This window comes from Poecilia formosa, unplaced genomic scaffold (assembly GCF_000485575.1).
Source record: "Poecilia formosa unplaced genomic scaffold, Poecilia_formosa-5.1.2 Scaffold294, whole genome shotgun sequence".
Lineage (NCBI taxonomy): Eukaryota > Metazoa > Chordata > Actinopteri > Cyprinodontiformes > Poeciliidae > Poecilia > Poecilia formosa.
This window is the reverse complement of record NW_006800233.1, coordinates 72,958-83,851: the sequence shown is the minus strand read 5'-3', so window position 1 is coordinate 83,851 and position 10,894 is coordinate 72,958. Positions and strand designations below refer to the sequence as shown.

General features: G+C 38.7%; 1 long non-coding RNA gene across 1 annotated transcript; it reads right to left on the bottom strand.

Moving 5' to 3' along the window:
- Nucleotides 1-213: 213 nt before the first annotated feature.
- On the bottom strand, nt 214-3,541 carry LOC107838675 (uncharacterized). Its single transcript, XR_001664759.1, has 2 exons — nt 3,365-3,541; nt 214-646 (listed from the first exon to the last, which is right to left on the bottom strand). It is a non-coding gene; the product is annotated as an uncharacterized LOC107838675 (long non-coding RNA).
- Nucleotides 3,542-10,894: the final 7,353 nt, after the last annotated feature.

The following is a 10,894-nucleotide window of genomic DNA, read 5'->3' as shown; positions in this document are numbered from 1 at the left end:
GCTAAGAGGGCGAGAGAAAAAAAAACTGAGTAATGTGACCTCAAACTGGCATTTCTGCCCAGTCAGATTAATGCGCCAGCACATTCGAGTTGCAGGGAATCGGTCTGCTATTAACGATGAAAACGGACCTGAGATTAAGGTCAAGGTCAAAGGGCCGGTGAAATAAATCGGCGATGTTTCTTCTAATTAGGCAGATGAAAGGCCAAGTCCAAAGCAACACAAAATTCTTCAACTTTATTATATAATATAAACCCAGTCAGAAGTTTACATACAGCTGTCATCTTCATCAAAAATATATGAGTAGTTATTTTCCAGGGTGGAATAATAATATAATTGGCAAGTGACTTCTAACAAAAACATAAGGAAAAACTAAAGTTTTTGTTGATCGGCTATCACTGATATTTGCATAAATGTCTCTTATCAGGTCACATAGTTTTTTCTTTAACTTCAACACGGTTCTCACGCTGCCCATTTATCCACTGTATTTTGGCAGAATGAGTCCATTTCCTTTAAAATGGACGGTTTCCATCTCCAGTCACACAGCAGGGTCAGCCGGTGCTGAGGCGTACAGAACACAGAGGTCACCCGCTTTCCACACAGCCAATAGTTACAGATCTCCAAACGTCCGGGTGACCTTCAGGTCAGTCTAAGGACAGAGAGCAGAGAACTGAGCTAATGTAACGCAAAGTGTTGAATTTACGATGTAAAGCCACTGGACTATTGAACAGTGGAGAGACGTTCTCTGAACAGATCAATCAATCAATCAATCAATCAATCAATCAATCAATCAATCAATCAATCAATCAAGTTGATTTGAATAGGACACATAGGCATTAAAATATATATATAAAAAAACAATATAAACACATAACAATTGTGAAAACCAAGATGCTCTAAAAAGTGTCTGGCTGTAGTTCATTTTATGGACTTATTTACATTAATCTTACTTAATTCATTTGGTTCAGTGATGACTACTTACTTGTTTGTGTTCAATTAATTTAAAAGTTACTAACAACTTAATTAACTTAAAGGAACTTTTTACTTTGACTTTACTTGAAACAATTAAGTTTGTATTCTACGTCTGATGTCATGACACAAGCTTCACTACGGACAGATCCTGTACCAACCAGTGTGTTGTGGTGGAGCAGAGGTTAAGAGCAACTCACATAAGGAGACATCAGTCCTCAATGAGGCCATTGTGAAATTCAAATCCAGTCTGAAGACCTTTGCTTCATCTCTTCCCTCTCTGTCATTACCCACTTTCCTGTCTAACTACTCTCAAATTAAGGTTATTTGAACCAAAAAACCCTGGTAAAAAAAAAAAAAAAATATTAGTTTCATTCCTTATTTGAAGTAAACTAAATGATTTGACTAAGAGTGACTTAAATTTGTCATTTAAATTTGTCATTTTAAACACACAATGAATTCAGTTAAAAAAAAAACAACAAAAAAAAAACATAATGAACTGAGTTAGATGATCATAACATGTTGAGTTGGATAAACTTAATAAATTGAGTTGGAGAGACATGACCTGACTTGGTCAAACTTAATAAATTGAGTTGGATAAGCTTAATTGAATTACTTGTTACCAATTAAATTGGTTCAACTAATTTCTTTCTACAGCGCAACAGATCATCCATCCATTTTCTGTACACCCTTGTTCCTAGTGGGGTCTGCTGGCGACCCCACTAGGTCGCTATCACCACCTAACGTTCCGTCGCAGGGCAACACAGAGACAAACAGCCATGCACTCACACTCACACCTAGGGAGAATTTGGAGAGGCCAATTATCCTGACAGTCATGGTTTTGGACTGTGGGAGGAAGCCAGAGTACCCGGAAAAACCCACGCATGTGCAGGGAGAACATGCAAACCCAGAACCTTCTTCCTGCAAGGCAACAGTGTTACCAACTGCACCACTGTGCAGCCCTTTTAGGATGTATTGACTTTAATTGTTCCAATCGTTCAGATAATGAATAATTCACCAATACTGGCAACTACCAACTGCACCACTGTGCAGCCCAAACACTGTGCAACAGCCCAGTGTCTGTTGCTCTGGGCTCTGCCACTGTGCAGCCCAGTGCAACAGACATTACATTTTATCAGGCTCCTTTTTTGTTAAAATCATCACTGCAGAAGGCAGAGGAGCTCACTTATCTTACTTTATACCGTCACAACATGATCATTTTAACAAATATGTAAAAATATATACATATATTTTTTTTATTAGAAAAGTTACATACTGCAGGTTACAGATTTACTGACACTGTTTGCTGCAGAATCATGCAACTGTTAAAAAAAAGAGACTGAAATGCATCATTAAAATAAACAGTCATCATGCCCGGGATGGGGGTATGAGAACTTCTTCTCTGATGTGTGTTGCTAGCTTGCTGCCGTTAGCTGCTGACAGTATGGACTGACGGCTTCACTTCAAACAGACGCTCTCACAGCATCACCTGCATGTTACAAATCTCATTTTTCTAGCAAGCTGGGGAGATTAGTCTTGCTCCGCATCACAAATGTGGAGTTAGCATGAAAGAAGCCTTTTGCTTAAATAAATTATGTGTAAAATTGTGCTCTGTATAATATGGCGGGTGGGGAGAAAATGCAATTTCTGTACACCTGCTTGGATGGTAATCTCAGTTTTCTGTCTGGAAACTCATGATTTTTCATGACAGGTTTTTTTTTTCCTTTCTGTCTTTTAATTAGTTCCTATATTTAGATTTTCAGCAAACAAGTTTTTTTTTTCTTTCCATCTGCAGTTTGGGGCTCCTGTGGGTACACACATACAAGCTTTCCAATACATGGATAATTAAATGAATGAGAACATGGAGAGCGATTTCAGCCGCCCCACTAAATGACTGGAGCCACGCAGCAGTTTATTGCTTCTTGTATTCTTCTCCGCCCCCTTGGAGGTTCATAGAAAAACAAGTGATTATTATTCAAAACTGCGACTGGCCGTCCTACCTCATTAACGGCGGCCCGACAGATGAAAGACCCGAAAGAGTCAGGAGATTATGTGTTAGTGCTTCAAACAAATTTTCACCCACGTTTTGATGAATAGCTGCTAAAAGGCAAAGCACAGATCAATAGCAGAATGCTGATGTGAAAAACACTTTAAACCACATCAATCCGTTTGTCCATTAGCTGTAAAAGCCTTCAGCAGAGGGCTGCAGAGGGCTGCAGCCTGGCTTAGAGAAAGGTAATGCACGGGTCAGCGGTGAATCATGAGGCGATAAACACATGAGCAGTAACACACGGAGTCAAATGATAGAAAACAGCCATTATGGATGCAGACTGGTGACATCGGATCAGGGATAACATTACTCCTAACAGAGTAAAGCTGTGGAGGACGGCTGTGGAACCTGGATGTCCTTTAAATCCTGGACGTTAGCAGGTGTGTCCTCCATCAGCCCGACCGCTCGTTGTCTTTGTTCTCCCTTCAGTGCTCGGTCTGGACAAAACGGGAATACTGAATCCTCATCCAGCAAATCTGTCTCATCTTCATCTTTGTCTACAGCCAGGTCTTGTGGAAGATGACCAATAACCAGAGAGGGGAAAAAAAACAGTTTAAACCATCACTGTCACTAAAATCGTAGCAGCTTTACCCTCAGATCAATGTTGATATGATCCAGATTAGGCCTGTCACAGAATCTTGCTGCATGATAAATCATCCCATAAGGTTTTGCAATAAACGGTGATATTGTTGTTTTGAGACCATTTTTAAGAAATATAATGGTAATGGAGTAATAAGGCAAGAATACATTCTCAAAGATCAATAAAGTTTAAATGCAAATGAAATGGAACGGAAAGACATTCTAAATATCCAAAATAAATAAACTAAATGAGAAAAACAACAAATAAAATTAATTATGAAGGATCTCTAAACAAAATTTTCCTAGTTGAGACCAAAGCTCCAGACTGAAGACTTTAGTCATCCAGTTATTGGTAAAGAGAAAAGATAACGATACATCAGGGAAATTATTGAGCTTGTTTTCATTCATCATAATCATTGATTTATTGCCTATTGTGACAGGCCTATGTCCAGAGAACATATAAAAACTCCTCACTGACCTAAGCTTACTCCATTGCTGTGTTTTGTTGAGGCAAAGCAAGCCGACCACAACAAACTGACACGACAAAACACAGCTTTAATGTTTCTGTCTGACCTGGTTACATGTTCAAATGTAGGAGTTGTTCAGTAGTGCTTCTCTGGTCAGTCCCCTTGCATTGTGGGTAAAGTGTATTGGGAGCATAAGAATCACACCAACCCTACTGCGTAGAAGTGGTAAAGGAGAGATCTCCACTCTAAGCCGCATAAAGTTTGTGTGATTGTTGTGAACATATGAGACAAAAACTGAAAGTTGGTATCTACTGCAAAAAAAAGAAGAGTGACTTAATTGTCATTCATCTGCTGTTTTGGCAGTTGAGAGCATTGTATTATGGGTTTTTTTTACCCTCGGTGTTGTTAAGCGTATCAGTCATTTTTACAGAGTGAGTCTTTCAGGTTCTGTCAGCAGCCGTTTAACTTAGGAGACAAAAGTTTCTTAAGGCTCCTGGAACATGTTTTGTTACAATGGAGGAAATAAATTCTGAAAAAGAAAAAAAAAAAGACCAGGGGTGCTTCTGACGTCTTTACTACGGGAGAGTAGCGATAAAAATGTCAAGGTCTGAGAGTTATTACCATGACACATGATGAACACGAAAACACACCCTGACAAATGATTTCACACTTCAACATTAAAGGAGAGATTTTTGCAGGATCAAAATGTTTCTCTGTTAGGTTTTCAGATGGCCCTGAATTATTGGAATCTCAGGAATCATTGCTGTGTCAAAATGTGGGGAAATGACATATTTTGTGATGGAACACTTTGCTACAGTTAAATCTAACTCATAACCCACTCTTCACTTACTGGTATTCAGGAGTCCCTCTTTAGTTTTCAAACACCAGCTCATCCTATGACTAGTGATGTCTGCTAGATATTTGGATGACTTAAATGTCTTAACAAATTTGGGCTTTTAATTACACCTTTAAAAAACACGCAAAATCCAGACTGGGTCCACAGGTTTGTCTTGAAGACTTTCTTTAATCCACACCAAATCAATGCAATACACAAGTTCCAGTCTGTTACTGTCATTGTTTGGTTAAATTTCCTTCAGCAAAGAAACTACACACTTCAGCTTGATTTCATTTACTTTTATTGGTTGTTTTACCAAAACACACCCAAAGTTTCACCCTCATAGAAAAGGAAATCGTTTCAGAACCTCAAGACCAATCCAGGAACTACCAATCCGATCCGTCACAATATTTAGGGATTTTTGTCTGAAATAGAAAAAAATCGACAGTAAATTTGTGCACCCATGATCATTCAACCCTCATAAAACAACAGTTGAAATGCCTCACTAAAGACCAGCTTAATAACTCCAACCTTGTTGTTTAAATATGTGGAGTCAAGTTCAGGAAATCATTTAGGATTACCAAAATAAAAAAAAAAAGACCAAACATTCATTTGTGAATCAGATTTTTTTTGCATTAAATTGAATATTTCAAAGGCATATCCTCAATACTCCGGCTTCCTCCCACAGTCCAAAAACATGACTGTTAGGTTAATTGGTCTCTCAAAATTGTCCCGATGTGTGAGTGCGTGTGTGTGTGTGTGTGTGTGTGTGTGTGCATGGTTGTTTGTCCTGTCTGTCTCTGTGTTGCCCTGTGACAGACTGGGGACCTGTCCAGGGTGTACTCTGCCTCTTACCCGGAACGTTAGCTGGAGATAGGCACCAGTAGCCCTCCCGATCCCACAAGGGACAAGGGTGTACAGAAAATGGATGAATATCCTCAATAAATTTTAGGTTGCTTCCAAGTAGGAATCTGAGGGATTATCAGAGGAAGAAACAAATTCCAGATTAATCCTGACATCAAATGAAACTGTTGTTCCCTTGTTACCATTTTCTAACACTTCACTCCTGTTTTACGTCTCATTTTCATAGGAAGGCAGAAAAAAACCTGGGTTTGTTGCCTCTTGGGACAGCAGTCCAACTTTGGGTTAAATTGGTTTTGACAGAGGAGCTATATGCTCTGTGCTGTAGCTTAGCAACCATCTGCTGCACATGCAAATGCCCACCTAACGCCATGTCCACACACACGCACACACGCACGCACACACAGCAAGAGGATCTACCTGAGCCTTCACACACTGCACTATTCAGGGATGGCCTGAGCCGTGAAAACCGAGAATTATAAGTGTCAGGCGATGATATTGAGGGGGTGGGAAGCGAGAGATTGATCCACATCTCAGCGTGTTTCACGTCGAGATGTGGAAGCGAAATATTGATGGCGCTCTCCTCTCTCATTACTGCGCAGACCCAGGATGGTAGCTCCCACATCCACAATGTTTCAACTTCACTTTAGCAAATATTTATGAATTGTGTACAATTTATTCCGTGACTTGGCTGCGGTCCGTAGTTTTTATTTATTTTTTTCTCCATTCTGACAGAATATCTCTCGCTGATATGTGGCGTAAAATTGTGAAACGTATTCCACTGATGAATAGCTGAAGTTATTTATAGCTTGAAGATTTGTTGTTTGCGCACTAAAAGCTAACAGAAGCAGACACAAAGAGAGTTGAGTTCCCATCCTACGTTCTTTAAATTGTGAAACAAATAAATGAAGTTACTCCTTGTGCTGATAACCCTCCTGTTATGTTGCAGGTCAAATTGACCTGTTTTAAAGTTTATTATTATTTTTTTTAATAGTTGGAAGTATTTTTTTGCATGAAACTTTTTCTATTTGTTTTAATAGGTGAACTCTACACTCTAAGAAACAATTCTGTAAATTTACAGTCAAATACTGGCAGCTATAGACGCCAGAAGTTTACTGTAAATGCACAGTAGCTGTACTGTAATTAATCCTGACAGTAGATTACAATCAATGCAAGTACGATATGGATACTGTGAAAGAACGGTAAACTTCTGGCGTCTATATAGCTGCCAGTAGTTTACCGTTCTTTCGAAAGAACGGTAATCTACCGTTTTTCTGAAAGAACGATAAACACCCTAACCCCTAACCCTAAACAAAAGGAATCATAGCTAGAAGGTAAATATTAGTCTATGCTGTGTGAAAAATAGAGCCGCCCTGAGTGGATGTGGTCAGTGACAGATCCAGTAGGAATACAAATGCAGATAGCTGTTCCCCTCTGCTTTTAAAGAGTTGGTACTACTGCAAATTCTAAAGCAATGAACACCTGAACACATCACCATGTGTAGCATGTTTTGGCATTTCAAATTTCCTCTTGTAATACATGCACCTGGATTTTTCTTTATCCATGTGTGACAGTTCAGTGTCAGATGATACAATCTATCAACACTTTTGACCTTTGAAAGCATGGCGTTCCTTACAGTGGGAGCCTTCACAAAGTCTGTGCTGCTGCACCTGATTTTGAAATGAAGCAGCTTTGACTCACACAAAGAAGCTTCTCCACCAGAAGTCAAACTATCTACTCTGCTACCAGTCAGTGAAGGTGTTTGTAGTAGAATTATATGTTGAAGCTCCACATTTAAAAAATCTCAGTGATTTCATGGCATTTTTTTCTACTTTACCTGGTTAAGTACCAGTTAAAGTAGGTTTGTTGTTTGGCTTCTCTCTTCGGAGAGAGAGATGGTTGTTTACAATTGAACACATTTTCCTTTAAGCTTTATAGCCTAGCTTCCTTTGACATCGAGTTGAAGCATTACATACGTCACGGCCAAACATTAGCGTTTGGGTCAAATCAGATCCAGTCATTTCAAATTTCAACACAGTCCAGTCATTTCTCAACAGACCCTCCCCACATCTCCAAACGAAGCAAAGCATAGAACAAGAACTTGGTTTTTACCAGGCTAGAGTAGTCTTGGTCTACTACATAAAGTTTCATAAAATACATGAAGATTTCTAGTTGCAATGTGACCAGATGTTATGGATTCCTTTGCATTAGGCTTTCCATCCCAGGGTTTCAATCACAAACCTGACAGCATTTTTAAAACATTCCTGCTATCAGGGATCTAAAACGAGAAAAGTGCCATTCTCTGTGTCAGGTCAAAGTTGTTCTGTTGACATTCTTTTCTCGTCTCCCAAAAAACAAATCACAGATTGTCAGTAAGCGCTCGCAGTATCCATTTGAAATTGAGGAGAAGCTTGCTGGATGGAACTGTATCCCATGGGGAACCGGTGACGTTCTCGCATTCTGCGCTCTCCATACCCAGGTGAGGAACAAGAAAATAAAGAAGAGCTTCTTTTGACAGACACAACAAACAGGCTTCACTGTTGCAATTTCACCAAAAAACGGAGACTACGATGAAATGTCACGACTTGTTCAAACGGGACTCAGTGCTCTGTAAACAACAGCAGAGACAGCAGGAGGCAAACAGTTTCCTTCCTGTTTTTACAAGAACTTCAGGTCACACTAAAACTACAGGGACTCTCACTGGCCACTTTATTAGGCACACTTCTTTGGAATAAAGGTAACTTTTTTGTTGTTTTATTTTTTCTTACCAAATGCAAAACCACTTCAGGACTAAATTAAAAACCACTTCAAGACCGTTCAACCTCTTGAATGTCTTAGGATTGTCTTTGCTTTTCAATTTAAATTATGATCAACAAACTTTGGTGTTGTTTGAAAATAAAAATTACAATTAATTAATATATAATATAAAATGAATGAACATATAAATATTTCAACCCTGTTAAATTAGGACTGAGTGACCTTTTTTTTTACTGAGGCCCAGTCAATCAGTGCTGGTAGTCACACAATGAATGTAATATATTTTACTGATTTTTTTTTTTTTCATTTGTCATCATTTTTACATGAATCAGTTTTCACTTTAAAATTAAAAGAATTTTTGTTACCTTTTTTTGTCAAAAAGCAAAATTCTGTCAATCATGATTGATTTGCTTTTACTTATTTAGCATAGACAAAAAAATTAATAAAAATGAAGATACACAACAACAATAATAAAAAAACAAATAAGACTTGTATTCCAGCTCCCGCATTTCTACAAAGATGCTATCATCATGATTTATTTGTAAAAACAATAAAAACACTAAAACATCTAACAGAGTGAATACTTTTTATAGACACTGTATAAATTTAACTAGATCTACATTATAATTCACAATACCTTCCCTTCAACACACAGTCTTTCTTTTTCATCTGCCTGTGTTGAATAAATAAAAAGAAAATCTAAAAAACCCCAGCTAATTTCATTTACGTAGAAACATACAGCACAGCATTACTGCTGCCCAGTTTTCATTAAAAGCAACAGCTACAAATGGGCTTCCAACAGCAGATGAACTGCATTGTGGGAGTTTTTTTTTTTTTTTTAGTGAATCCAGTAATGAAGTGGGGCGCTCTGATTCATTATGCTGTGTTGGTGCAATAAAGAGCAAGTGTTTCATCTTAAAGTTGGATGGTTAGAATTGAGCTTTTCTGTCTAGATGGCTCCAGCTCAGATTTAATGAGATGTTTGGCTTGGCTTTCCAGGGGATTGGACATCTGAGAACTGGCTGTCCAATCCCCGTTCCCATACTGTACCCGCCTTGCTTTTCTATTTATTCTGATCCGAAGGCATCAAAGTGGAGTAGCCCATCAATGAATTATTGGAAGCGGAGGAGAAAGACGGTGAAGTGGAAAAGAAAGAGCTCTGTTAGATTCCTCGGTGAGGTCACCAGCTTAGCCGTTATCCTCTCTCTGCCTTAGGAAAATAATCAATTTGGGCTTTTTTCGGCTGGAAAGCAGCTGTACTCGTTCTCTCCTACCCAAACGTGAAGAAATTCTGCCCAGCCTAAATATAATTCCTCCTGTATGGTTCTATTTCCCACCTGCATAAGTCAGTGGAAGGAACTGGAAGCTATATGATACACCAAAAAGGCAGAGAAGATAAAAACCATTAAACTTTCCTGTTGACTACCAGCCATTTCCTGAAGGAACCTGAAGATACCTTGGTTTTTACAGCAAGTATCAGCAGGAATCAAATACATCAAGATTTGTCTCAGTAAATATAAACTAAGCAAGAAAAGGAAGAACATTAGTTTGGTTGCTTGTTTTTCATGTTTTTGCAACTGTGCTTCTTGGCAGTAGGTATGATATCGTTGGAAAGTCTGTTGATTTCCTTTTAAATGGTGCCACATTTGTAAAATTGAGATTGTGGGTTGAGTCTGTGAAAAGCTGCCAGTACCAAACAGCTTTTGGTGGAGGAAGTGTGATGGTGTGGGCAGCATTTCATTCAATTTAAAAACAAAGCCTTTCAAGGCAAAGCTAATAGCTAATAATATCAGGGTGAATTTACAACAGCCATGTTTAGACCGCTTTATTAAAATCCAGCTTGTTTGCCTAGAAAATCTGGTTCAATTGTGGAGGTGTGAATGCTAATCGAACTTTGATGTGAACATAAATAGTTCACATCAGGTTTGATCTAAGTTTGTATTTGAGTCCAAATACAAACCTAGATCTTGGTATCCTTGTATATCAGAGGTTTAAGTGATCGCTGGTGCAGTTTGAATGCGTATGGGAATGCCACACAGACTGGAGACTGCTCCAAAAGCAGGAAGCAGACTGAAGCACATGGCATTCTGGGTAAATTCAACAAGTGTGTGTCTCGCTCTAGCGGGAGAAATGGCTTATTGCCTTTTGCCAAAGACAAAAGAGAAATCATAAAATCTCTAAAATCTGACACCACTTTATTTTTTGTTCACATTTTTTTTAAAGAAGAACGTTGTGTTCAGTGTCTTCTTCAGAGGTTTTCATGTTGTTTCCTTCAGTGGTTGTTGGTGCAGTGCCACCACAGGCGAGGAGGGGAACACGTTTTTCAAAGGGTTTAAATTGTTGGATACAGCGCAGATCAAATGAGAACCACAGCAGCTG